This window comes from Anabrus simplex, chromosome 8 (genome assembly GCF_040414725.1).
Source record: "Anabrus simplex isolate iqAnaSimp1 chromosome 8, ASM4041472v1, whole genome shotgun sequence".
NCBI lineage: Eukaryota > Metazoa > Arthropoda > Insecta > Orthoptera > Tettigoniidae > Anabrus > Anabrus simplex.
Genome location: NC_090272.1, coordinates 150,703,293 through 150,731,242, shown reverse-complemented (window position 1 = coordinate 150,731,242; position 27,950 = coordinate 150,703,293).

Genomic DNA, 27,950 nt, shown 5'->3' with positions numbered 1-27,950 from the left:
TTAGCTCGCCGGCTCGCAGGTAGGGGGTTAATCCCAGTGAAACTCACAGATCGGGTGAGTGCAGGCATTTACTTTTATCACGATTATTATTATTATTATTATTATTATTATTATTATTATTATTATTATTATTATTATTATTATTATTATTATTATTTGAGATCGGATTTCTTGGCGGAATTTTAGCAGATTTTTAGTAGTATTTAGCGGATATCGTAAATATAAGTTAGCAACACTGGTGCGTGGAACCTGGCCAACGCATCACCATCTCGTACTGGGTCCATATACTATGAGTGTCATGTTTTCCAGGACATATGACTATTCTACAATGGTGAAAATGTGAAAATAGTTGTCATGACTTACAGTGTGTCCCAACCCTCAAACTCGTGATAACTATCTTCATCAGAGTTCCATTTTCTGTTAAACCTAACCAACCAAACCCCATGGCGCAACAGCTCCGAAGGGCCAAACCTACCAAGCGACCGCTGCTAAGCCCGAAGGCCTGCGGATTATGAGGTGTCGTGTGGTCAGTACGACAAATCCTCTTGACCGTTATTCTTGACTTCCTAGACCGGGGCCGCCATCTCACCGTCAGATAGCTCGTCAATTGTAATCACATAGGCTGAATGGACCTCGAACCAGCCCTCAGATCGAGGTATAAATCCCTGACCTGACCGGGAATCGAACCTGGGGCCTCCGGGTAAGAGGCAGGCACGCTACTCCTTCACCGCGACCGGCTGTGTTTGCTGTATCTGTGCGAATTCAGTAAGATGTTTTCTGATGTCCGTGCTCTTTGTTTTTGCAATTTTCCGATTTAAGCCATATTCCTGACATACTGCCGTGATTCTGTTGACGAAGAATTGTAATTATTCTGACCTACTGGCAATTAGAACGGTGTCATTAGCGCCTCTCAGGTTGTTGATTGGTACTATACACCATTCTCCTTGACGTCAGTTTTTTTTCCAGTGACTCCTTCAAGATTTCTTCCGAATATATGTTGAATATTAGACATGATATTATTTTAGATTAATGTCGTGTGAAACGAGAAAACGTGCTGGTAAACTTGACCTTCCGCGAAGACCTTCGCTTCCTCAGAAGTAAATCACGCCCATGCATACAGTTTCATCATAAATCGAATGTTATCTCCGAGAGAAAGCAAAGGTCTTCTAGAACCGTCAAGTATACCAGCAGCTTGTCTCTATAAGTTTCCAGTTGAATGGACAGTATCGTGCCTGTTGGGAGTATTCAAGCAGCGCTGCGTGGCCAAATCTACTCCGAGGGAACAAGAAGAAATGCATGCGGCAATATTAGAAACTCCCCATTTTGGTTGAGTTCCATGTACACATACAAAAGTTCAACGTTTGTCTATTTATTCGCGAATTCACTCGACGTTTGAGGTTTTTTTTTTTACACGATTCAGGCCGTTTGAAAACTACTGTGCGAACAATTATTTTTGTCTGTTTGTATGTCTGCTTGTACTGTAGGCTTATAACAGAAAAACTACAGGAGGTATTTCAACCAATATTTGGATTTAGGTTGTAACCTATCACATTGCGTTCTCTTTTAGTTATATATCATTTCAAAGTCTCTGAATGTGCTGAGGGTTCGAAGGAAGCATGTGTTTTTTTTCTTTTTTTACAACTTGCTTTACGTCGCACCGACACAGGTCTTATGGCGAGGATGGGACAGGAAAGACCCAGGATTGGGAAGGAATCGGTCGTGGCCTTATTTAAGGTACAGCCCCGGCATTTGCCTGGTGTGAAAATGGGAAACCACGGAAAACCATCTTTAGGGCTGCCGACAGTGGGACTCGAACCCACTATCTCCCGGATGCAAGCTCACAGCTGCGCGCCCCAAATCGCACGGCCGACTCGCCCGGTAGCATGAGATTTGCACATACTGAATATGTCCCTTGACATTTAGTTTGCGCAGAAATCGTGTAGAATAATCATGGTTTAAATTTCATTCTAAGCAGCTTCTAATCAGTGAAAGCTTTCGGTAGGATGTTTTTTATTTTATTTCTTAGTACCGGGACGACTAAGATGCGTTAACAGCACATTTTATTCTGGTAGCTTAGATTATGTTTTGAAGCAGTGCGTATCCCTTGCATTTTTCTTACTCCGGCGTACTGAAATGAAAACCTACAACCTGTTTTCTAGTCATTGACCGGGTTAGGGATGGAATGAATGAAGCAGATATAGGCTATTAGTACGATGGGGTCGCCACTCCCAAAGTGATTTATTAATCGAAACCGACTTTCAACCGACGCGAAATCGGGAGGTTGTGGGTTCGGATCCCACTGGTGTCTGGTTGGCCATTTTTGTTCTGTACTTAACATCTCTTCAACACGTACTAAATGTACGTAACACGACCTAATAGGTTGAAAGTCGGTTTCCATTACAATGCGGTCGTGAAAATTCAATATTCATTGATTTATTAATGACTGATAGATGCTATGAAATGAGAATGGAGAGTGTTGCTGGAATGAAAGATGACAGGGAAAACTGGAGTACCCGGAGAAAAACCTGTCCCGCCTCCGCTTTGTCCAGCACAAATCTCACATGGAGTGACCGGGATTTGAACCACGGTATCCAGTGGTGAGAGGTCGACGCGCTGCCGTCTGAGCCACGGAGGCCTTTTTCTCCGGCGTACTATCACTTCGAAAACGAATGTTTACAACTTCCAGTCACAATCTGCTTAGCGATCACAATAGTCGCAATGATAAACACTGATACGCACTCACTGCTTTCCTCACGTTCACTTCTGTGTTACCTTTAATAGCAAAAATCTTACATGCCCTCCTGAAAACACAACTAAGAACGCCCTATATCAGGAGGAACTGAAATAATTTCAAACGCTATAATGGTGCACCCAGCCCAGTGGTGTACCGTTAGCGTGCCTGCTCATTACCCGGAGGACCTGAGTTCGATTCCCGACCAGTCTAGGAATGTCACTTCCGGACTAATGGATCTAACGAGATTCACACAGGCAAGTAATACGGCTGAGGATGTGATCACACTGACCACATGGCACTCTAAAACATGTAAGCACCGTCATGTGAATGGGCAGCATCCGTCTTTGTATGCCAAGACCCTTTTGTGTCACGGATTTGTTTTTTGTTGACATGAAATCATGCACGGTAACTGATGTGACGTTGTAATAATAATAATAATAATAATAATAATAATAATAATAATAATAATAATAATAATAATAATAATAATAATTGCTTTACGTCCCACTAACTACTTTTACGGTTTCGGAGACGCCGAGGTGCCACTCACCCCGGCGTGACGTTGTAAACAACCGACCCGTCAGTGACGGGTACGTCCTGCTGGAACTGGGAAATATGTACAGTAGGTTTGAAGATAAGAGAATCGGAGATATTACATTCAACGTTGTAGAGAAATAAAATGTACTTCCTTTGTCCGAACGATACTGCTGTTAAATTAAAGATGGAAAGCCATATCGAGACAGTGTTCAGTTTAATTATAAATTAAATGTTATCTCTACCGAGAACAGGAAGATCTACTGCTAAAAAGGAAATCTCATAACTTGTGTCCCAATGGGAAATAAGAGAGTTCGACTTTAGATCAATGAGCGCCCACACAGGCCAGCAATTAACCGTACACTGCAGTAGTGTTATGGCTTCGGTAACCCCATTGCCCTTTCTTATCCATGTCAACGCCTTAGTAATAAAAATCCCTTCAGGAGGAATAGACGATGTTTTTTCTCTTGCTTGTTGATGCTTGTTGTTTAAAGGGGCCTAACATTTAAGGTCATCTTTTTTTCAAAGCTTGTACGGGTTATTCTAAGAAGAACGTAGAATAAAATGATGATTCGAATTTGAGGGAAATATCGTGAGCTCTTAGACGCAGGAATTGATTGGCAGAAAAATTAGACTTTTAAAATTTAATTTTAAATGTTTACAATTTGCTTTACGTTGCACCAACACAGATAAGTCTTATGGCGACGATGTGAGAGGAAAGGGCTAGGCGTGAGAAGAAAGCGGAAGAAAGCCCCAGTATTTGCCTGGTGTGAAAATGGAAACCACGTGAAACCATCGTCCGTGCTGCCGACAGTGAGGTTCGAAGCCACTATCTCTCGAATAAATCAGCACACAGCTGCGCGACCGATCGGACTTTGAAAAAAATAGCCCTCGTATATGATAGTGAGATAACGGCCCGGTATAGAAAGTCAAGAATAACGACCACGCCTCATCTCGTAATCTACTGGTCTGCGGGCTGAGCAGTGGCCTCTTGGTAGGCCAAGGTCTATCAAGGCTGTAATACTATGGATTTTGTTTGTTTGTTTGCTTGTTTGTTCATAAATACTCCTCTCGTATATGATTTACTAAGATGCAACGTTCAGTTTTCTATATATTTTTATCACGCCCAAATAATCCCTCTTGTTTAATAAGGCACATCAAAGAAATGGTTTGCGTACAATATGACACGACCCTTACAGAGCCTGTTTTGCAGTTAGGTAGGCCTATCATAACATTTCTTTGCGAGCTTGAGGGGGAGTTCCATACATCACATAAAAAGCTTGTCATGTATCATAATACTTGCACTTAGGAGGCACTTTAGCAAGGTGACTAGGATAAGTGGCACGTAGTACAGATGTAGACAGTACGATAAAACACGGTGTTGCCACCTTCCGGTTTATCTCTGTCAGGATCTAAGGACGTTACTACACAAGAGGAGGTTTGCATAACCTACAACTCCGAGGTGATAATCTAATTTACATCATGAAGAGGCTCGTGAGTTCTCGTAAGTGTTGTGATGCTCTCTTGTTCGAGCAAAACTATGCAGTATTTTTCCTTTAAACGACCGTTATTTATATGGCGTCATCAGATTCGCTAACGGTAAAACTGAGACACGTTATATTTTATAAAGAACTGTATCGTTCCTTTCTGTTATTTTCCTGCTAGTGGTTTAACGTCTCATTAAAACACACACAAGATTTTCGGTGACGCTGAAATGAAAACACTTTAGTTTGGGAAGGTAGTGGCTGTTATCCTAATTAAAACAGCCCCAGAGAAATGAGATGCCACGGACAATGATCTTCAGGCTTGCCGACGGTGAGATTCAGTATCAGCATCTCCCGAATGTAGTCTTACAGAGCAGCTGTACGACCCGAACCGCATAGGCCTAGACAATTCGCTCGGTACGTTATTGTTGTTGGGAGTTAATTTCAGGAACTATACAAGATAATACTAATATAAAAAATAATTTCGTGTGGCTATTTCTAGTCGAGTGCAGCCCTTGTACGGCAGACCTTCCGATGAGGGTGGGCGGCATCTGCCATGTGTAGCTAAATGCGTGTTATTGTGGTGGAGGATAGTGTTAAGAGTGGTTTGTGAGTTGCAGGGATGTTGGGGACAGCACAAACACCCAGCTTCCGAGCCACTGGAATTAACCAATGAAGGTTAAAATCCCCGACCCGGCCGGGAATCGAACCCGAGACCCTCTGAACCGAAGGCCAGTACGCTGACCATTCAGCCAACGAGTCGGAAGATAATACTAACACTACCACTTATTTGGAAACAGAAATGATGAAAAAATTCTTTACACAAGATTTTATATTCTAAAATGATCGCAAACAAAATATTTTCACCTAATTCGGTGAAGGAAATAGTAAATACCTTCCTCGAAAATTATTCCCTTAGCGTTTACAGAGAATATAAGAAAATTAATGGCAGTGTTCTCTCATAAACATAAAAGCTAAAGAGAAAGATAACATATACAACTAGGCTATGTACTGTATTCTTATTCAGGAAGGTTTCCTCTACACATTGGAGATAACATTGATAATATGATGTCCGTGGCCATTAAATATAATTTTGTTTATGGGTGAGAGATGATCTATATTTCATAAATTGTTCTTGAATATCTTTACATTAAAAGCCGTTGTAATAAAGGAAGTTGAGAAGTGTCTCTGTTGCGATAGCCAGCTCTTGCTGCGGTTTTGTTCATATTAGACGATATCGGATATCCGAACAGGGTGCAAGGTCACTCTCAAAGGCTGTCATATCCAGGGAGGTGTTTCCTTTCAAACGACTTTTACACCACGACCGCCTACAATATAAGAGGAGTGGGTAGTTGGCCTCACACCTCTGTTGGAGCTACAGCGAATACGAGATTGAATGAAATATCCCCATCAAATACACATTTTCAAGCAACAAAACTCTCATATACGCTATCTAGAGTGAGGGGGTGATTGTTAGATAAATTTATCTCTTGAACTTAAATATGTATTTCAAATAATAATAATGATAATAATAATAATAATAATAATAATAATAATAATAATAATAATAATAATAACAATTTTCACATCGCTATGCCCAACTGAGGAGCAAGCTTGAACTTATTTAGCTGAGGTCTTTGCTTTCTTCTCTTCCCAAAATCTCTTCACCCTCTCACTGAAATTCTTCTTACGTTCTTCTGCCCAGGTTTTATTAGTTCTAGCTTTTGGCTACGCGAAACAATGATTATTAATCAGTGTTCTGAAAGTAGATCGGTTCTTTACAGTTTCCTGGTTGATGTTCATTTCCTGAAGATATGATTCTAGTTCATTTAGCCAGATGTTATTGACTTTCAGTGTGAGGGCACGATTTAGAATTATTTTGGTCAGTCTATCATTGTTCATTCTGAGAATGTGACGATAGAATTTCAACCTCCTTTTCCTTATAGTGTGTGAGATTTTTTCAGTATGGCTATAAATTTAATGAGATTTCCTTTTCATCTATACTCCTTCTGTGCAGACTGGGACGAAAATTATCCGTAATCTTTTTCTTTCTTGCTCTTTTATATCTTTTATGAGTGATCTACCGCCAATGATTAAGGTTTCCGATGCGTATAATGCTTCAGGTTTTATTTCTGCATTATAATGTCTTAATTTTGTTTTCCGAGATAATTATTTTTGTTATATGTATGCCAAGTGATTCGATATGCTTTCTGTAATTTAGCAATTCTCTCCTTATTTGTTTCACGATTTAATCCAGAAGGTTGAATGATTTCTCCAAGGTATTTGAATTTATTTACTTAGGAAATTTGTCCGAATTTAGTCATCATAGTTTGCCCATCTAGAAACCGAGAGGCTCCTTCCATGCACTGTTTTTTTTCATATGATATTTGAAGTTATGTTTTGGCTGCAATTTCATGTAGGTTTTGGAGGGAGTGGATTGCTTCTTGCCTATTATTAGAAAGAATTGCCAGGTCGTCTGCAAAAACTAAACACCGCACGTGAATTTTGTTTTACAGTTGTCTACCAAGAGTTATTCCTTTAACTTCTTTTTCCCAGGTTGTGATTACTTTTTCTAGAACAAGATTGAAGAAGGGAGGTGACAGTCTATCTCCTTGTCGAACCCCTTTGTTGACATTAAATGGTTCAGATATTTCTCCTAAGAAATTTAACTTTGGAAGTAGTGTCAGTTAATGTTTGTCTGATGAATGCTCTTGTTTTTCTGTCTACTTTAAATTCTTTGAGTACTTTGAAAAGTATCTGTGCTTTCTAAAGTCTACGAAGGTGATCACTGTTTGTCTAGTTTTGCGCATTTACTACAGTTTTGAGATTGACTATTTGTTCTGTGCATGATCTGCTCTTCCTGAAATCTGCCTGGTATTCTCCGATGAGGTGATCTGTTTGTATTTCAAGTCTTCTCAGTAGAACGTTGGAGAAAATGTTGTAGGTAACTGATACCAAGGAGATACCTCTATAGTTGTTGATGTCAGTTTTATCACCTTTTTTGTACAGTGGGTGAATTACTGCAATTTCCAGTCCTTAGGAATCTTTTCCGTGATCCAGATATCGCTGAGAATAGCATGACATTTCGAGGCAAGACTTTCGCCACCAATTTTTCACGTTTCGGCAATTATACTGTTATTTTTCAATTCATTGATAATTTGTTTGACTTTTTCTAATGTAGGTGGTTCTGAATCTCGATTTGGTGTGAGTTTTTCAAAGGTGAGTTGTTCTCCAGGAGATTCACAGTTTAAAAGTTTCTGAAAATGGTTTGCTAATAGTTTGCAATTTTCCTGGTTATTTGTTTCTAGAGTTCCATCCGGACGCTTGAAACAAAGGCTAGGTGCATGGTAATTTGATATTTCTTCTCTGAAAGTTCTGTAAACGTTTCGTGTGTTATTTTTTGTGAATTCCAGTTCAATTTCTGTCAGTCTTCTGTGATTATATTTGCGTTTCTCACATCTGATGATTTTTGAGGATTGTTTCTGGATCTTAAGTAATCCTGCCAAGTTTTTCCAATCTCTCCAGGCTCTCGTTCTAATTTCATTGGCCTTGTCGCAGGCTTCATTCCACCATCAGTGTTTGCGTTTGCTGGGAGGGATGCCTATACTTTCGGAAGCTACTACAAATGCTTCTTTAAGTTCTAACCAGTTTGATGGATTCTGTTTGGAGATATTTACAATAAAGAAGCCCGAGTTTTCTTGTTCCGGGTCGATTCTCAGTTTCCTGTTTGTTCTGATTTTGGGTCTTTTAGGTTGAAATTTAACTTTAACTAGAGATAAGTGGTGATCAGAGTCAATAACTCCTTTCGTGACTTTAACATTCCTTCGCTCTTCCTTCTCTATCTCTTCCAATCTTCCCAACCCCCAACATGGCTCCTGTTCAGCACAGCAGGTGAGGCCGCCTGTGCGAGGTAGTGGTCCTCCTTCCCAGTTGTATCCCACGACCCAAAGTGTCACGCTCCAGACACTGCCCTTGAGGCGGTAGAGGTGGGATCCCTGAATCTGAAGGAAAAACCAACCCTGGAGGGTAAATGGATTAAGAAAGAAAGAATTAATAATAATAATAATAATAATAATAATAATAATAATAATAATAGATCTTTACGAACTTACTTAATTCAGGCCGTTAGTAGTCAGTTATTTTGAAAAATGGATAAACGGAAATTATTATTATTATTATTATTATTATTATTATTATTATTATTATTATTATTATTATTATTATCTTGGAGCTACAAAAAGGATGCAGTGAGTATTAGTATTTCCGAAACTAAAGCGATGCCAGTAGGGAATAAACCTAAGAGGACCGAATGTCAGGTTAGGAATACAAAACTGAAGCAGGTCATCATTCCAAGTACCTATTCAGGATGTGTTTTCTCCCACTAAGTGAAACTGAAACAAGGTGCAGCAAAGCTAAAGCAGTGAACTTGCAGTGGAAGAAACTTTGAATAAATGAAGAGCTTGAACCAGATACGGCTGGATTGGAAACAGAGGATTTTCACAACACACTTCACCAAAGTGGTGAAAATTCAGCAATACTGGAAGACATTGAGTTTTGGCTGGAAGCAAATGAAAATGATCGAGGTTATCATATTTTAACAGAGGAGGAGGTCGTTGAAGCTGTGATCGCTGCAGAAAGCTCTGAATATAACCAGGATGGAGTAGGTGATATTATTAACCCTAAGCCAAAACTTAGTGAAATTAAGAACCATCTAAACATTGTCATTAAATACGTTGAAGATAACAACGAATGAAAACATATCTGCATATTACGAACAAGCATCTGCAATTATTAAATCAATTCATGTCAAAGGAAGACAACAAAAGATCAGCAATTTATTCAAACCAGTAAGCGTGTCAAGAGTGGTCAATGAAGGTGTACCTTGATTGCCATGTTCTAATTCTGTACTGCACTAGTTATTTTGTATTTTGTAGCGCCTAATACTGTATTGCAATTATATCTTGTATACCTACTATATAAACTTTGTATTTCCTAAATTTAAAATACTGTACTGTACACGCTCTTTTTACTGAAGAGTGTGTTTAAATATGCATCTTGGTTCATATCATAAGTTATTTTGTTCAATGCGGACTTTTATTAATTCGGACAACCTAGAGCCTCAATTAGTCCGGATTCATGAGGTTCTATTGTAGTGTTCATTGTTAAGTTTTCAGCCAAGAAGATGACCGGATCCTCAAATAGCACCACCAGTGGTTATGCGTTTATCAAAATCCGCTGCCCTATTGAGGTGTACAAGGCAAAACGAGGAGTGAGATAGTTTGTCATTGCTTTCCTCATTGGGCCAGAAAGTGCTACTACAGCACAACCGGCCCCTATAAGTAGAAAGTTCCATAATGTCCAGGCGCACTAGTCGTGCTCCGAATGTAATTACTCAGCACCACCCATACTTCAGTATGTTCCATACTGTAACAGCCATAAACGAGACTGAAAAGCTGCATGTTGTTCTTGCCTGTAAAAAAAAAAAAAAAAAAAAAACAACCCACCTTCATCCGTCAAGAAATAGCAATAAGGAACCTCAATATTTATTAGACTAACAAGTACAGTACTGAAAGCCAGGCTAAATAGCTCAGACGGTAGAGCTTGGCAGGTTTGATCCTGGCTCAGTCCTATGGTATTTGAAGGTGCTCCAACACGTCAGCCTCATGTCGATAAATTTACTGGCACATAACAGAACTCCTATGGGACAAAATTCCGGCACCTGGGCGTCTCCGAAAATCGTAAAAGTAGTTAGGGGGTCGTAAAAGCCAATATAGGAAAGTATCCGTTCGAGGTGATCCTATTATGGAGCACTTAAATATCTCAGCCGAGAGGTACTAAAACGGGGTTTGAGACTTAACGAACTACAAAAGCGCGCGTTGAAACGCATTCTGCCAGTACGCTCCAGCATTTTTGCGTGAGAGACCCTTAGCCTATAGTGAACTGAAGAAAGAAATTCGAAGGTAACTTTTCATCGCATCAAACTTCTTTTTGAGTGATAGTAAGAAAATGAAGCTATCAGTTGCTGCTTTAGATCTTGGCCTAACTGCAGTTCTACTTTAGCTAACAGCTTGAGTAACCGAACATAGCAAGTTCCCTATTATGGGGTACCCCATAGAAACTCACGTTGTTACCTTTGACGAATGTTATTAGAATGATTTCCGTTCATTCATTTTTCAAAATAACTGACTAATAAGGGCCTGGATTAAGTAAGTTCGTAAAGATCAAGAGAAGGTCAACATTCAGGAAGTTCAGATGTTAGACATGAACACATTTCGGACCATGATTCAAAATCTGGAAGGTTTTCAAGTCGAAAGAACTTCAAAGACGGGAAGAGTCTGGACGAATGGACAGAAGAAACAGCATACCGCCCACATGATGGAGTACTGGAGGAAGAGGAAACTCAAAGAAAAACTGAAATTGTAGCGTGTTTCTAAGTGGTCAGTTTGAAAATAATAATAATAATAATAATAATAATAATAATAATAATAATAATAATAATAATAATAATAATAATAATTTCCGTGTTTTGGTAGTTTGCAGTGGTGTAAGAAGGTGCGGGTGTGATTGGGTCGATAGAGAAAAGATCGAAGCATCATTTAAAACATTAAAATTAAATAATTTATTTCTTTCTTTCTGATTTTAAACTTCGGTAAACAACAACAAATCGGGAGCTCGTCGGCTCAAATCACAAGAAAGATCAAAGTTTAGGTATCGGTACACAATAATTTGTAGAAAGATCTTGTAGCTCCAAAATTACAGTACCGGTATTCAAAAGAGCACCATTGCTCCTTTCAATCAATACTCTAGGAGACTGCGCCCCAAAACTTATTACAATCAAGCCTCTCCAAGGCACAATTTTCTAATGCAAAATGTAGTTTAGGTCATTACAAAATAGTTACTGTCTTACGCGCTCGACGGTCTGATTTACCCTTGACTAACAGTTGACATTTAACAGAGGCAATAAGTGCCCATTCTACATGGCCTCAGTGATCAAAAAAGGGTTCAAGATATCGGCCGTAAACAAAATGCTAGGAGGCGAACACTTGCACTCCTTTGGAAATACACCTTAAAACACTTAATAACATATGTGGGCTTGTGGCCCTAAGTCACAGAGGCTAAGCCTATACTACAGAGGGTGACTAGATGGAGAAAAACATTAAGTTCCAAAAGAAGTGATAAAGTTTAAAGTTTTACAAAATCATAGCCACCCCATATACCAAGTTCAAAGGGAATTAAAAGAGGCTGAGCACTATTTATTCCCTAAATTAGAATCAAGTCCTTAGACTTACTTAAAACTTCAAATTTAGAAGATGATGTTATACTTTAGAATTTTACATTAAGAATGATTTTTGAATCCTTCCCCTCAAGTCGGCTATCTGAAGCTATCACATACTTAAAAGATGTCTGCCGTTACCTTGAGCTGGTGGGCCTTCCGGCGGTGGGCAGGCATTCCCCCCTGCTTCCACTACCTACGCACCTCTTGACTGGAGCGATGGAAAAGACAACGTGGCCCAAAAGCTCCCAGCTTTTATAGCGAAGGGGAAGGTTCCAGAACTCTCTCGGCCAAAACCCTGTACACACTCTCAATTCTGATTGGTGAATTTAATAAATATCCAAAATTTCTGATTGGCTAATCATTTCATGAAGAAGGAAGAAATAGAAGGTCTAATAACCTTAGAACACAAAAAACAATCTATACATGCTTCAGGTTATTAAACTTATAAATACAAAAATTCTTTTGAAAATTAATTGTCCATCCTCCCACCAGAGGGGGCACATCATATAGTTCGACAGTAGAGACATCTGAAGATAAATTTTAAACTTCTTCCAGTACTCAGTTCAAGATTCATATTACAGATGGCCTTATAAAAGTTCAAATGTACGGAGTAGGTGTACTTCCGGTACGATAATAATAATAATAATAATTAAAAAATAATAATAATATACTAGACATGGACAGACAGCTGACATGTCTGACAACAAACGGAAAGTTTCATCCTAATTCTGCAATTGAGTTAATGAACTTGCCACGTGTAACTGGAGGAAGAAGAATGTTCAACTTCAGGAAAATATGCATTGAACAGACAGAAAACTTACGAAGATACTTTCATTCAAAGCGAGCTTAAAATCGTTTCACAGCTGTCTTTTGTGCTGGTGGTAAGTTAACTCCACTCAATCTTAAAAGCATGTCAACTCCTCCTCTATATATGAAGAAGTACTGTAGGAAGAGGAAACTTCAGACAAAGAAAAAATGAAATTGTAGCGTGATCCTCAGAGGTCAATTCGCAAATAAAAACGATTTATTTATTTATTTATTTATTTATTTATTTATTTATTTATTTACCAATGATGAATGAGCAGCCGAGAACACTGGGAGACACACGTTTGTCCAGAGCTGGACCGCCTTGCGATACTGCAAGTTCACCGTACAAAGGTCAGCTCATGCTGCAAAAATCAAAGAATGCCACAATCGCCTCAAAGAAAAGGGCGAGTGAGGAAACGAAAGTAAGGGAGACGAAGATGTGGAGTGTCTTTATTGCACAGGCTTTTTATCCGAAGCCGATAGGGAGAAACCCGGAAAAGATGTAGGTAATATTTGAAGTGGGCACACACAGCTTGTGAAAGTGATACTTCGGTCAGATTGCTCTGCGAAATGTGTGCGGGGAAAGAAAATATGGACTAAAGAAAGTAAGGATGCTCAAACGCCAACAGTAAGCAAATGTAAACTTGTCGGGTTTTGAACCCAGAACGTTAAGTCTGTGTTTCCATCCATCCCGTTGAATAAATGTAATGCAATTGTAAAGGAAAGTATCCTGATTGGGTCACATACTACGTAGAAATTGTCATCAACAGAGGATGGAAGTAAAATTAGATGGAAGAAAAGGAAGAGGAAGAAGAAGGTTTGGAATGTTAACGGATGTCAGACAAGGGAGAAGCTGTGAACAACTGAAACAAGATGCTCAGGACAGAGAATCATGGAGGATGTCCTGTTGAGACCTGTCTCAAGACAGATTCGAAGAAGAAGGAGAAAAAGAAGAAGAAGAAGGTTATTTTAATGCAATTCTATGTTAATTGACTGCGGTATTAGTCATTTATGTATTTACCTTAGAAATCCAATCCCACATTAGGAACCTCCATCACCCCATATTAAGCACCACTCCATATTAGGAAACCAATTTCAATTCTTTAAAAATCGAGTTATAATTAGAAATGTGTATTTTATGAATATGAATTACACTCTACAATGTGAGAAATAGTTTCAGAGCCAATCTCTACTATTCATAGACACGAATATATGATATTACTGAAAGTATTCAATAAACATTAGGGTACTTTCCTCTAACATTATTAAAAACAAATCAAACCAAACCCCAGGGTGCAACAGCCCCGAAGGGCCTTGGCGTACCAAGCGACCACTGCTCAGCCTGGAGGCCTGCAGATTATGAGGTGTCGTGTGGTCAGCACGACGAATCCTTTCGGCCGTTATTCTTGGCTTTCTTGACCGGAACATTATTAAACGGTATTGAAAACATGATTACATTTTTCAAATACTTTAATAACATAATGTTCTTTTTAACTGTAATGCCCTCTACTAAGCACAACACATGATCGAATAGGAGCATTATAATAAACTTGATAATTATAATACAACAGAACAATGCAATAGACATGTTGATTTTCAATATCGTGGTGGCTGTTGTTTCGGCAATGTTCTTACAACGACCCTTACAACCGAAACAACCTGAACAGTTTCGGAAAAACAAGCATTTTTCCTATCTCTATAACCAAACCATTCGGCACGATTAGGCTATAATTGAGTTTTGCCGCGAACAACGGTCTCGCACTCACTTGCCCACTTCAGGGAGATTGAAGTACCAGATCTTAAAACTACTACTCTTCCCGAGTTCCCTGGTGAGAACGTGGTTTGAATCAATTAAGAAAATTGCTCCACCTCGTAATCCGTACACACACTCTTTTTTGATGAGAATTTGCTAGTTCGGAAACACTAGAATGCTTGAAGAAGGTTTAGCAGAAAAATATTACACGGCCGGCTTGTTTCTTTTATCTTTCTAACAAATCGATAGCTTCCGTAATCGCATTAAAAGGTTGAAACGATGCGTGTTCCCAATGCTGGGCGATGTATTTAGCAGAGAGGCCCACGTCTAACGTAGAATTCAAGCATTAATCTGCATGTCCGATTCGTCACGTTGCGATGTCAGTAAAATGGAATTACACCTAGTGATTTGTTGAATTGTAAACCATTACTGTATCTACAGGCTTATAACTTCACCAAAGCGTGATATATTCTTTCTGGCAAATTATGAAACACAATTTTTTTTTAAGAAAGCTCTCCTTTTTTCTCCTATTTTTACATAGAAAAGCATGTAAGTATACGTTCGTAAGCTCCCGATATTGCTGAACGAAATAATATATCTTGAAGCACACTTCCACTAATGAAATGTCTTCAATGGTGAATTTTGAATTGGACTAGAACATAGCGATTGTTAGAATTAGCAATGAATGATAACTTCACGGCAGATGTTTATACCAAGCGATGTTGGCTGCGCGGTACAAGTCGCTTATCTATAAGCTTGCATTCGGGAGATGGTTGAATGAAAACATCCAATTTCATTCCTATACTGTAATTCTATACCACAAAAGAAATGTCCGGCTCCATGGCTAAATAGATAGTGTGCTGGCCTTTGGTCACAGGGGTCCCGGGTTCGATTCCCGGCAGCGTCGGGAATTTTAATCATCATTGGTTAATTTCGCCGGCACGGAGACTGGGTATATGTGTCGTCTTCATCATCATTTCATCCTAATTACGACGCGCAGGTCGCCTACGGGTGTCAAATCAAAAGACCTGCACCTAGCGAGCCGAACATGTCCTCGGACACTCCCGGCACTAAAAGCCATACGCCATTTCATTTCACAAAATACATTTTCTACATCTTAACTTCCTTCCCTTCTCCATATTCCCACATCTCTACCTCCTTCCCATCTATTGTCCTCTATACACAGAACCTTCTTCTATCCCTTCTTATTCATAATTAATCATCCATCTTCACTAGCTGGCTTTCACCAGAAATAATTTATATTACCTATGATCTAAACAATTTTTGTAAATCATTTGGTATACTAGGGGCTGCCTGGCCGAGGCGGTAAAGGCGTGCTCGGTTCGCCCGGAAGGACGAGGGTTCGAATCCCCGTCAGGAAGTCGTAAAATTTAAGAAACGAGATTTCCACTTCCGGAGGTGCACATGGCCCTGAGGTTCACTCAGCCTACACCAAAAATGAGTACCAGGTTAATTCCTGGGAGCAAAGACGGCCGGGCGTAGAGCTAACCACCCTACCCCATCAAGTGCCGAGGTTACTGATAGTGGATGCTTTTACCTTCCACCCCTCCAAGGGCTTTCGTGGCCTGTACGGAGATGACTTTGCTTTTGTTTTGCTTTGGTATACTAATTATTATCACTTCTGATTTACCCTTCCCTTTCTACACCGCAGGTCGGAAAGTACTGTATTTGAAAGCTTTTTAATTACTTGATACTAAATGATTCACTTTTTTCTTTCTTTTTTCCTTCTTTCTTAATAGGTTTACCCTTCAGGGTTAGTTTTTCCCCCGGACTCAGAGAGGGATCCCATCTCTACCACCTCAAGGGCAGAGTCCTGGAGCGTGAGACTTTGGGTCGGGGGATTCAACTGTGGAGAATGACCAGTACCTCTCCCAGGTGGCCTCACCTTCTATCCTGAATAAGGGCCTTGTGCTGGATGGAAAGATCAGAAGGGATAGATAAGGAAGAGGGACGGAAGCGGCTGTGGCCTAAAGTTAGGTACCATCCCGACATTTGCCTGGAGGAGAAGTGGGAAACCACGGAAAACCACTTCGAGGATCGCTGAAGTGGGAATCGAAACCCCCTCTACTCAGTTGACCTCCCGAGGCTAAGTGGACCCCGTTCCAGCCCTCGTACCACTTTTCAAATTTCGTGGCAGAGCAGGGAATCGAACCCGGGCCTCCGGGGGTGGCAGCTAATCACATTAACCACTACAACACAGAGGCCGACATTCATCATATTTACTAATTGTTATTTATTTTTATTTTATTTATTTATTTATTTATTCGTTAATCAAGTTTCTAAATATCTCTATAAAATCAATTAGTATTCTATAATCTATACATTATATCAACATTATCATACATTTATCACCAATTCTGGCATAGGAACTCCATTAGACCCGGTACCAGTGTCATCTACGATGAGGAGACGGATAACCCGAATGGTGGGTTTGAACTCCACCATTGACAACACTGAATATGGGTTCGATCATAAATATTATGCGCTTCTCCTTTCCAGGTGGCGTATACAGACCTGGAGAATGGGAGTTTGAGGTAATATACAGTAATTTGAGCAATTTTTTCATTAATAGTTTTAGAACAAGATGTTTGCTTGGTACAAATACATAGTTCGTTTCTGTCCTAAGATTCGGGCAGCAAGTTATACATGAAAAATCCTTTCTTTCTTAATCTGCTTACCCTCCAGGGTTGGTTCTTCCCGCGGACTCAGCGAGGGATCCCACCTCTACCGCCTCAAGGGCAGTGTCCTGGAGCTTCAGACTCCGGGTCGGGGGATACAACTGGGGAGGATGACCAGTACCTCGCCCAGGCGGCCTCACCAGCTGTACCGAACAGGGGCCTTGGTGGGCGATGGGAAGGTTGAAAGGAATAGACAAGGAAGAGGGAAGGAAGCGGCCGTGGCCTTAAGTTAGGTACCATCTCGGCATTTGCCTGGAGTACTGTATAAGTGGGAAACCATGGAAAACTACTTCCAGGATGGCTGAGGAGGGAATCGGACCCACCTCTACTCAGTTGACCTCCCGAGGCTGAGTGGACCCCGTTCCAGCCCTCGTACCACTTTTCGAATTTCGCGGCGGCAGAGCCGGGAATCGAACCCGGACCTCCGGGGGTGGCAGCTAATCAGCTAACCACTACACTACAGAGGCGGACACACGAAAAATTACCGATGATAACTGATATAAATGTAAATTATTATTCATTTTCAGTGTATACATTCCTTGTAACAGAAGATATGTTTAGAAACAAGTTCTATCTTGTTAATAAGCTAGACAAAGCATGGGAAAAATATGTTTAATCTAGTAAGAAAACATCAGATATTAGTTTGAATTTTCACAAGATAATAGTTTAAATCTGTCAGAAGTCGATACGATTTCGTTATTACTTAAACCGCACTCGTTCATTCTGTTCTATAAGTATTTACTTGTAAGTGCATCGTGTTCTACAGCTATTTTTTTCCACTTAAGTTACTGTATCAAGTATTTCATTGAGGTTCATTTACGAATGACATTTAATCAGACCGAAGCTTTGCCAAAGACTTCCTGTTGAGCTAAGTATTTCTTGAATCTACACCGGCTGTCGAGGGAGTCTACTTATGATCCAGTAAACAAACAAATCCGGGATTGTTTTCTCTGAAAACTCCCAAGAAGAAGTTCAAACACTTGAGGAGAAAAAAAGGAAGGTTTTGTGTGTCTTCTTTATTGATCGACGTTTTCCGCTGTGCACTAGACTCGACTGATACATGCACCAATGAATCGCAAATAGACTTATTTTAAGAGATAAGTTGTAAAAATAAGACGCTGCGAATTGATCATCTTTCTAAGAGTGTAAACTTTCTGAATTTAATCTGATTTACGTATATGTAATTATACCAATATTAGACAATGTTTCGACTGATTTCCTGCTTTCTTACTTAAATATATAGTCTGTGCGACCACGGTCTAGGGGTAGCGAGCCTGCCTCTTACTGAGAGGCTTCGCGTTCAGTTCCCGGCTAGATAAGATTTTTTTACTTGGATCTGAGTTTTATTTTCAATGTCCGCTCAGTCTACGTGAGACCAATTGAGGAGTTATCTGACAATGAGGTGGCCGGTCCGGTCTAGTAAGCCAAGAATAATGGCTGAGAAATTCGTCGCGCTCATCACGTGCCACTTCGTAATCTGCAGGCCTTCGGGCTGAGCAGCGGTCATTTGGAAGGCCATGGCCCATGAGGGCAGTCGCAGCATGTTCTCTTCGTGATTACCAAGATTAAAAAATTGTCTAGATCCGAAATCCGCTATATCCTGTTTCATAAATTGTTGTTCTTGTACAGGGCATTTAAAGTGTATTGTACAGTTTTCATTAAAATAATGTACACGGGAGATCCATAAGCAATTATAAGTAATATAATATAGGCTACTTAAAGGTATTTAACACACAGTAAAATCAATGTTAAATGTACACAATGGTCTTTAGAGGGATTTGAATCTAAAAATTCAAATATGCATTCGTTTGTCCTTTAACTGAAGTTTCGTGTATTTATTTATTTATTTATTTATTTATTTATTTATTTATTTATTTATTTATTTATTTATTTATTTATTTATTTATTTATTTATTTATTTATTTATTTATTTATTTATTTATTTATGCATTTATTTATTTAATGTACAGTAACATATCACAATTATATATTATATCGTCATCATCATCATCATCATCATCTGTTTACCCTCCAGGTTCGGCTTTTCCCTCGGACTCAGCGAGGGATCCCACCTCTACCGCCTCAAGGGCAGTGTCCTGGAGCTTCAGACTCTTGGTCTGGTGATACAACTGGGGAGAATGACCAGTACCTCGCCCAGGCGGCCTCACCTGCTATGCTGAACAGGGGCCTTGTGGAGGGATGGGAAGATTGGAAGGGATAGACAAGGAAGAGGGAAGGAAGCGGCCGTGGCCTTAAGTTAGGTACCATCCCGGCATTCGCCTGGAGGAGAAGTGGGAAACCACGGAAAACCACTTCCAGGATGGCTGAGGTGCGAATCGAACCCACCTCTACTCAGTTGACCTCCCGAGGCTGAGTGGACCCCGTTCCAGCCCTCGTATCACTTTTCAAATTTTCATGGCAGAGCCGGGAATCGAACCCGGACCTCCGGGGGTGGCAGCTAATCACGCTAACAACTACACCACAGAGGCGGTCATATATTATATCAAAGGAGGAAAATAACATACAATATAAATACATAAAGGAAAGATATAAATGTTACCCGTGAATGCCCAAATCGTAATCAATGGATTCCGGCTTCGCAGTCTTGAATTATATAGCGGATGTTCGCCAGTCATCTCCACAGTCGCATTTCGGCGACGTCATTTTATCCCACATTTGGAAGGCATTTACGCACCTGTCATGGTTAGCGCGCATTCTGTTTTGTGCTGACTAGATTCTGCGAGGTAGGGTAAAGGTAGGTGGTTACCTTGTAGTGCAGAGCAGGTTTTAAGGCGGATATCTTGCCGTTTTTGCTTCCAAAAATTATTGACACGGAAATTTGTCTCTATTATTTCCTTAGTGATCATCACTAGTGGGTAACCAGATAGCAGTCTGTTTCTTGTAAGTCACTACGTATGGAGAGTTGTGTATTATGTGCGATTTTTTTTTCACTGGAGATTTGGAGAAAGTGTATGGTTTAGGATAGGCAACCAGTACAGTAGGTGGGAGCTGACTTACGGCTTCATTGATGATACCCATTATGTTTAGCTATACGTTAATGGTATAAAATAAACATTTTATTTAATACTTAATCATCTAGATCTTAGCATATAATAGCAGCTGGTATTGTAACGTAAGTAATTTTCACAACCGATTCCCCCACACTAAAATAACCTTAAACACTTAAAAATCATGTAAAAACAATAACGAAGTGAATAATTTTAAAGAATGTTCCATGCAATACAGTACATGCATGCTGATTGCTAAGTTACTTCACATTAACCCTCCACCCCACTTTCACATTTCAACACAATCCTGAAGGTACTGAGGCAGACATCGTACTCTTGAAGATGTACGAAGTATCACATACAGGGTCTTCCAGTATTTGAGGCGATCTAGAGTTCTGTTCTTGAGAATATTCTGTAGCAAGTGGGTAAATTCTGAACAGTACATTATTTTGCGTTTCTGTCTCTGGTTACTCTGTCCAACGAATCGTTGAATTTTGTGTGCATTTGACATCTCCACGAGGAGCTGGATGCTTCGTTGACACAGCAGACCCACAACCACCGCTACGACATACGTCCCGTATATTCAGGATTGGCTGTAATTAATTCGTATTCAGAGTAATTGCTCTATCTTGTCAAATCTTTAATGTTGCCATACGTACCAGCAAGATGCGACGCTTGATTTCTTTTTTCACAGCTATCTGTATCCTTGACTATTGAACCCAGATAAGTAAACCGACAAACTCTTTGGAGGTTGTTTAGGTGCTGTAGTAACTGTATCTCTACACCTTTGTTGACGATCATTAGTTTTGTCTTGCTCTAGTTAATCTCCATAACAAGACTGTGACTTTCTTATTGTACACGATCACCTTGGCAAGCTCCTGTGCACTGCTAGCAGCAACTGCGACGTTATCCGCAACACATAGGTTATCGGTTCTCTTCCCACCAATCGAAAATCCTCTACCCTAGTTGTCTAGGGCAGGTCTCAGGATATATATTTTTTACAAGTTGTTTTACGTCGCGCCGACACAGATAGGTCTTAGGGCGGCAATGGGATAAGAAAGGCCTAGGAGCGGGAAGGAAGTGGCCGTGGCCTTAATTAAAGTACAGCCCCAGCCAGCATTTGCCTGGTTTGAAAATGGGAAACCACGGTAAACCATCTTCAGGGCTGCCGACAGTGGGGCTCGAACCCACTATCTCCCGGATGTAAGTTCAAAGCTGCGCGCCCTCAACCGCACGGCCAACTCGCCCGGCCAGGATATATTCACCGTAGACGTTAAATAGCTAAGGTGATAAGATGCATCCTTGTTTCACACCTTTAGAAACTTTGAAAGTTGACGATAATTCACCATTCACTCTTAACTTGGCCAAGTTGTTACTGCACAAGCCTTTTATAAGCGAAATGAGATGAGACGGAATTCCTATTTCCCATGCATAAATTTCAAGAACTCAACTTTCTTCACCTTATCCTAGGTATTTCTAGGGTCGCTGGAACCGAACAAGCTCATTTTGGTTTTGGCCGAGAATTTAAGGCCACGTAATTTTTCAGGTGAAAATCGCAACCCGAGATTGACTGGGATTCGAATCTCGGGCGCCCGGGCGGGAAGTCAGCAGCTAAGCCCCTGTCCTAACAACGCCCTCTCAAAAAACACAGAGAGCTGCATTATAAATATTTTTAATTATCAAACTTATTGGATTTATTAGCTAGTAATGAAAAATGTATCCGTGACAAAATATATAATTTTTCGGCAGTTTCTACACATTTTTGGTTCACCGCAATATTGTTTACGAGCAATTTGCAGATCAAAAACAGATTTTTATCAATTTGGTGGAATCGTCAGGCACATTATACTTTTCAATAAAGAACTTATGCTAACAATTCTGTTAAATATGTCCTTTCAATAAAGCGCACCAACAGCACTGAATAATTATATCTAGTTTCTGAACTGTCCCTGGCTTCAAACCACGGCCACTGTATATCTCTACAGTTTTAAGTTTAATTACAGTCATAGGTACAAGACTTTACACTTTTAATATCCCACATTCATTGGCTAGAATTTGAACCGGTGAACCTGGGTAAGAAGCTGTTGACCCTATAGAACTATGTCTCCCCAGCCAATTTCTTTGAAGTTGGCAAGCTCCTGGCGTGGAGAAGTGGTAAGCAGAGTCTTGGACTCTGGATCCAAAGTACGAGGTTTCAAACGCGGCAGAGGTAGTCGGATTTTGAGGGTGGACTCGTTGTACAATGTCAGGTGGTGGTGGTGGTGGTGATTATTGTTTTAAGAGGAAGTACAACTGGACAATCACACTTTCTTAACATTAATCGGAGGAGGAAAAAGGTAAAGTTATAATCCTTCGAAATATAAAGGTGGTGGCAAAAGAAAGAGCGTAAACCTAGTCCATCTTTCCGGGCTGTCGGTGGAGAGATGGCTTAGAATGACATTAGTAGACGGATAAGCCTTAGTGGTTGTTTTTAAAGTAGGAAAAATCATAATATGAAGATATAGTTGGAATTCAGGAGGAAGAGTGGGGGAAAATACTTGTTTATAGGAAGAACAATTAGGGATTGGAACAATTTACTAAGATGTTTGATAAATTTCCAAATTCTTTGATATAATGTAAGAAAATACTACATAAACAAACGATAGGGAATCCGCGACATGGGCGACAGCAGATCAGTGGTGGCAGATTATGTTCATCCTCGCAAATCATAATACCGTATGGTGTCGACATTGATACACAGGCAGCCTAAATCTAGTCAAATCAAAATTGCTATACACGGTTAGTGAGGCCATACGATTATTATTATTTAATCAGTTTACCGTCCAGGGTTGGTTTTTCCTCGGACTCAGCAGTGGCCTGGAGCGTGAGACGTTTCGTCTGGGATACAACTGGAAAGGAGGACCAGTACCTCACCCAGGCGGCCTCACCTGATAGGCTGAACAGGGGCCTTGCGGAGGATAGGAAGATTGGAAGGTAGGGACAAGGAAGCGGCCGTGGCCTTAAGTTAGGTACCATCCGGGCATTTACCTGGAGAAGTGGGAAACCACTTCGAGGATGGAATCGAACCCCCTTTACTCAGTTGACCTCCCGGAGCTGAGTGGATCCCGTTCCAGCCCTCGTACCACTTTTCAAATTTCGTAATAGAGCCAGAAGCCAGAACACGAAACTCGGGCCTTCTGTGGTGAAATGGATTAAAATGATCCAAAACTGTCTAACACTCGATATCATTCGGCAACATAGTGACGGATGTGCTTTACTTGCCCATTATTTGTAATATTTAATTGCGACAGTTAAGGATAATTAAGACGATTCAATTATTTATTGAGACTTGTAAAAAATATTTTCTTGTGTTTATTATAATGATCAACTGTGATATATAAACGAAATTTCTGTAAATAACAAGATTGAAGACTAACATGCTTGTAATATTAGCAGTATTGCTTCTTCAGCTACTTTTACATTGTATCCTTGGCTCTTCCCCAAACATTGTACACAATATCCTCGCGTGTATTGAAAGAGCTGATGGTGTCACCTGTTGACAGAATCCGAAAGCAAGAAGTTACTACCGTTACTACATACAGTGGCCACAAAAAGTATTCGTACACCAACATTTTAATGTATACGTTGTACGAGTATATTATACACCATGAACTAACATAAACACATCCAGTGAGACATATGTATAAAGAAAAGACAACACCTCGCTGTACTATTGCTATGAGATTTATAGAGCTCAACATAATAAACAAACTCGTGTTTTAAGACAAGAAGAAGTATTCGTACACTATTAGATAATTAAAACACTTGCCGAAGTCTTTGTTCAAACACAGTCTTAATACTTTGTATGCATGCCTTTAGCACTGATCACCTGTCCCAGACGTCTTAGCATTGAGCTAACTAAACGTTTGGTATACTCTTCAGATATGTTGGACCATGGATCTGAGAGTATCTCTGTAAGATGTCCTTTACTAGTAGGATGGCGTTCTTGCACTTCTTTGTCTTCATGATCCCACAGGTTCTCTATGGGATTGAGATCTGGACTCTGCGGTGGAGTGTCTTCTTGGGGTATTGTACAACAACCATTACCGAGCTCGATAGCTGTAGTCGCTTAAGTGCGGCCAGTATACAATATTCGGGAGATAGTGGGTTTGAACCCCACTGTCAGCAGCCCTGAAGATGGTTTTGTGTAGTTTCCCAAGTTCACACCAGGCAAATGCTGGGGCTGTACCTTAATTAAGGCCACGGCCGCTTCCTTCCCAGTCCTAGCCCTTCCCTGTCCCATCGTCGCCATAAGATCTACCTGTGTCGGTGCGACGTAAAGCCAATAGTAAATATATATATCACGGGTTACCATCTCACAATGCTTAGTATCATTGTCCTGTTGGAAATTGAAGACTCCTTTCAGATGAAGATTGTGTGCACTGATGCTTAAATTATGTCGCAACACATCTATGTACTTTCTGACATCCATAATACAATCAATAAATGCCAGGTTGCCCACTCCCTTCGCAGCCATGCAGCCCCAAACCATTCTTATCCTGTCTCTACGATAAACACTCCAGTTCTGTGAGAAAATGTCTGCATCCATTATATCATTTCTCAGCCGTGATTCAGCTCCTATTACAATATCTGGGAAGTATCTATCTATTAAATGATTTAATTCTATCCCTTTCTTTACAATATTTCTTCACTTCAACACTAACATTTTTACGTCATCCCTACTTGATGTCCATATCAGTGTACCCTTATGAGAACTTCCTAACTGTCTGATTAACTTTACAAACATATTAATCTGCATATTACTTGAAAATCTGAATATCTGCATTTATTAAATAAAATACACACTCGTAGAACCCTGTACTCACACTTACTTGTTACCTGCTTACTTACACATACGTTATTTGAAGGGCGCCAGCTGTCACTCAGTACAGCAATAATAGAATGAGACTCTTGACCATCTCTAGGGTGTGGGGTAATAAGCTTACTTTTGACAACATACCATATAAGTTCTGGGAAAAGGAGATTGGCGTTCGGTTTCCCCATTAATTTTGAGGTTAAGATATTTTACTGTCAATGAAATGAAACTCTGAATTCGTTTGATAGAACAATATATATTCTTTAAATAATATATCAAAAAATAGTGAGTCTTGTTGCGATAAAACAGATGAGAATATGAAATTATGACATTGCAATTGAAAGAAACTAGGCATGAATTTGAATTCTTCTTGACCGGACATTTAACAATTTATACGAAATATTTCCCTCACTGATTCACTTGACTGTACCTTTAACACTTTGAGTGTAATTACGACGTAATCCATTGCTCTGGTGTTTACTGTAGATGTGTCACGCCTAACGTGGTGATACATCCTTGCGACTGCTTCTTCTCCATATCATCTGACTTCTTTGTAAGTCAATATGGTATGACCTCTTGGCAGGTCCAGGGTTGCCCTCTCTGACTCCTTGGTAAGCCTTGCGTCCGCGTCTTCCACTAAGTGACGGACCAACCATTTGGTCTCACTCTCTCAATGACCAATAATGGCTCACTGAGTCTTCACCATCTCTCGTTCACTCTGGTTGGCTGACCACCAAAGGCCTCTTGATCTAGTAGACTACTTCACTGTACTGCATCCGTATAAGTAATGACTGACGCTACAATGTGCACCCACCTTATATAGACTTTGGTTGACACAGCTACGTAATCTCCAGAAATAACAATGACATACTCCCACCTACGCGACAAATATTACATACAGTGGTGAAATAGCCCCGCGGCGATGACACCGTGCGCGCATATTCTAAATAAATACGATGACGTAGCCATGGAGCGGCGATGACTTGGCAGAATCGCCATTGATATCGCAATATAACAACGTCACTTCCAATCTCTGATATATACAACAATTCTCACTGTACAGGTATTGAGTGTTATACTACACATATGTATATATGTATACATCAAAGTGCAATCTTGCATGCAACAGGCAATTGCAAAATTGAATAAAACGGATAATTACAATAATAGTACAACATCACAGATAACATAATAATAATAATACTGACATAATAATAATAATAATATTAATAATAATAATAATATTAATAATAATAATAAAATACAGATAAAATCATACAATAATAAAAATACAGATATCATCTTGTAACGGGATTTGAACCGTTACAATTCGCCTCCCTCATAAATAAATCGAAGAACAAAGAATCGATTGATTTATGAACAAAATTATATATATAACACCGACACAGATAAACACTTTAAATGAGTATACAACAATAATTTTCTTTTTCAACATCCATACATTTTATAAAATATCACAAATATGAGAATTCTTCTCGCACATTGCCACCGTAGATAACTGTCCAGTGTCCCATTCTCTCTCTTTCTCTCATACAAATCACAAGAGTATAGCACTTGATTTAACACACACAAATAATTTTCAATCAATATACAACATTCTTCTCCTTTTTTTTTTAACATATCAAAATATTTTGTGAAAATTCACTTATATGAGAACTTTTCTCGCATATGGTTATCGCAGATAACTGTCCAATGTCCTGTTCTCAGTTTTGTCACACAGTACATGACAATGTAGCACTTATTCTTCCAATGCACCAATACGACACTTGGTTCACACGCTAATTCATGTATGTTAATTTTATTTTGCCAGTTTCTCACAAAATTATTCATCTTACTCTTATTTCAACAAATCTCACGTGAAATACTTCTTTAAGTTCTTAATGTTGTAAGTACCAACAATCTTCCCTTCCTGATCTTTATAAGAATATGCACACTTCCCGATACGGTTCACAATAGTGAAATACCCCTGATACAAAAATAACTTCAAGATATTTCCCGCCTCTGCAGATGATGAAATGGAACTCTGAGTAGCACTCTGTCACTCAAACTGAATCAATTTTGCCCTCATTAACTTACATATCTCAAAAAATCACATCCTCCTTGGCAACAATAATTAAAAGAATCAATACTATGGCTACAAGATGGTTCAATTATTCCGTAATCCAGCATAATGTTTATTTGTTCGTAGACGTCACTAGCATTTTTAAGTTGAATGGGGTACTTACCTCCCACAAACGATGAATGGTCATGTACTACAAATTTATGTTCATATACGTGTTCTTCCTCACTTAACCACTAAATACATCTCGATGCTTACCTAACATCGAACACAATTACTCCTGTAATTCACTCAAATGACCTCACGTCACTGCCTCATACCGACGATCCCTCAGATCCTGGTCGTATAGACACGTAACACACCCAACAACACATTTCCTCTCACTAGGAACAACTTCACTTACCTCTCATATATTTCAAAGAACACACGTCACCAACACACTTACCTCAGACCATCATAATTAACACGTACTTCTTTGCTAGATTACTCCCAGAACAAACACACACTACCTAAATTAAAGTCTACTCCACTTCCATGATTTGCAACCAAGTCAGCTCCTAAAATAACTGAATACACAAGTTTTGGTGCAACAAGGCATGACTGAAACTTACAATTATCTTCAATTGACTGGTACCGCTATCAATTTATTTACTCACTTTGACTCACCCAACGGCTGTTATAAGATCTGATAGTACCTTCACTTACCTTCTTCATATCACA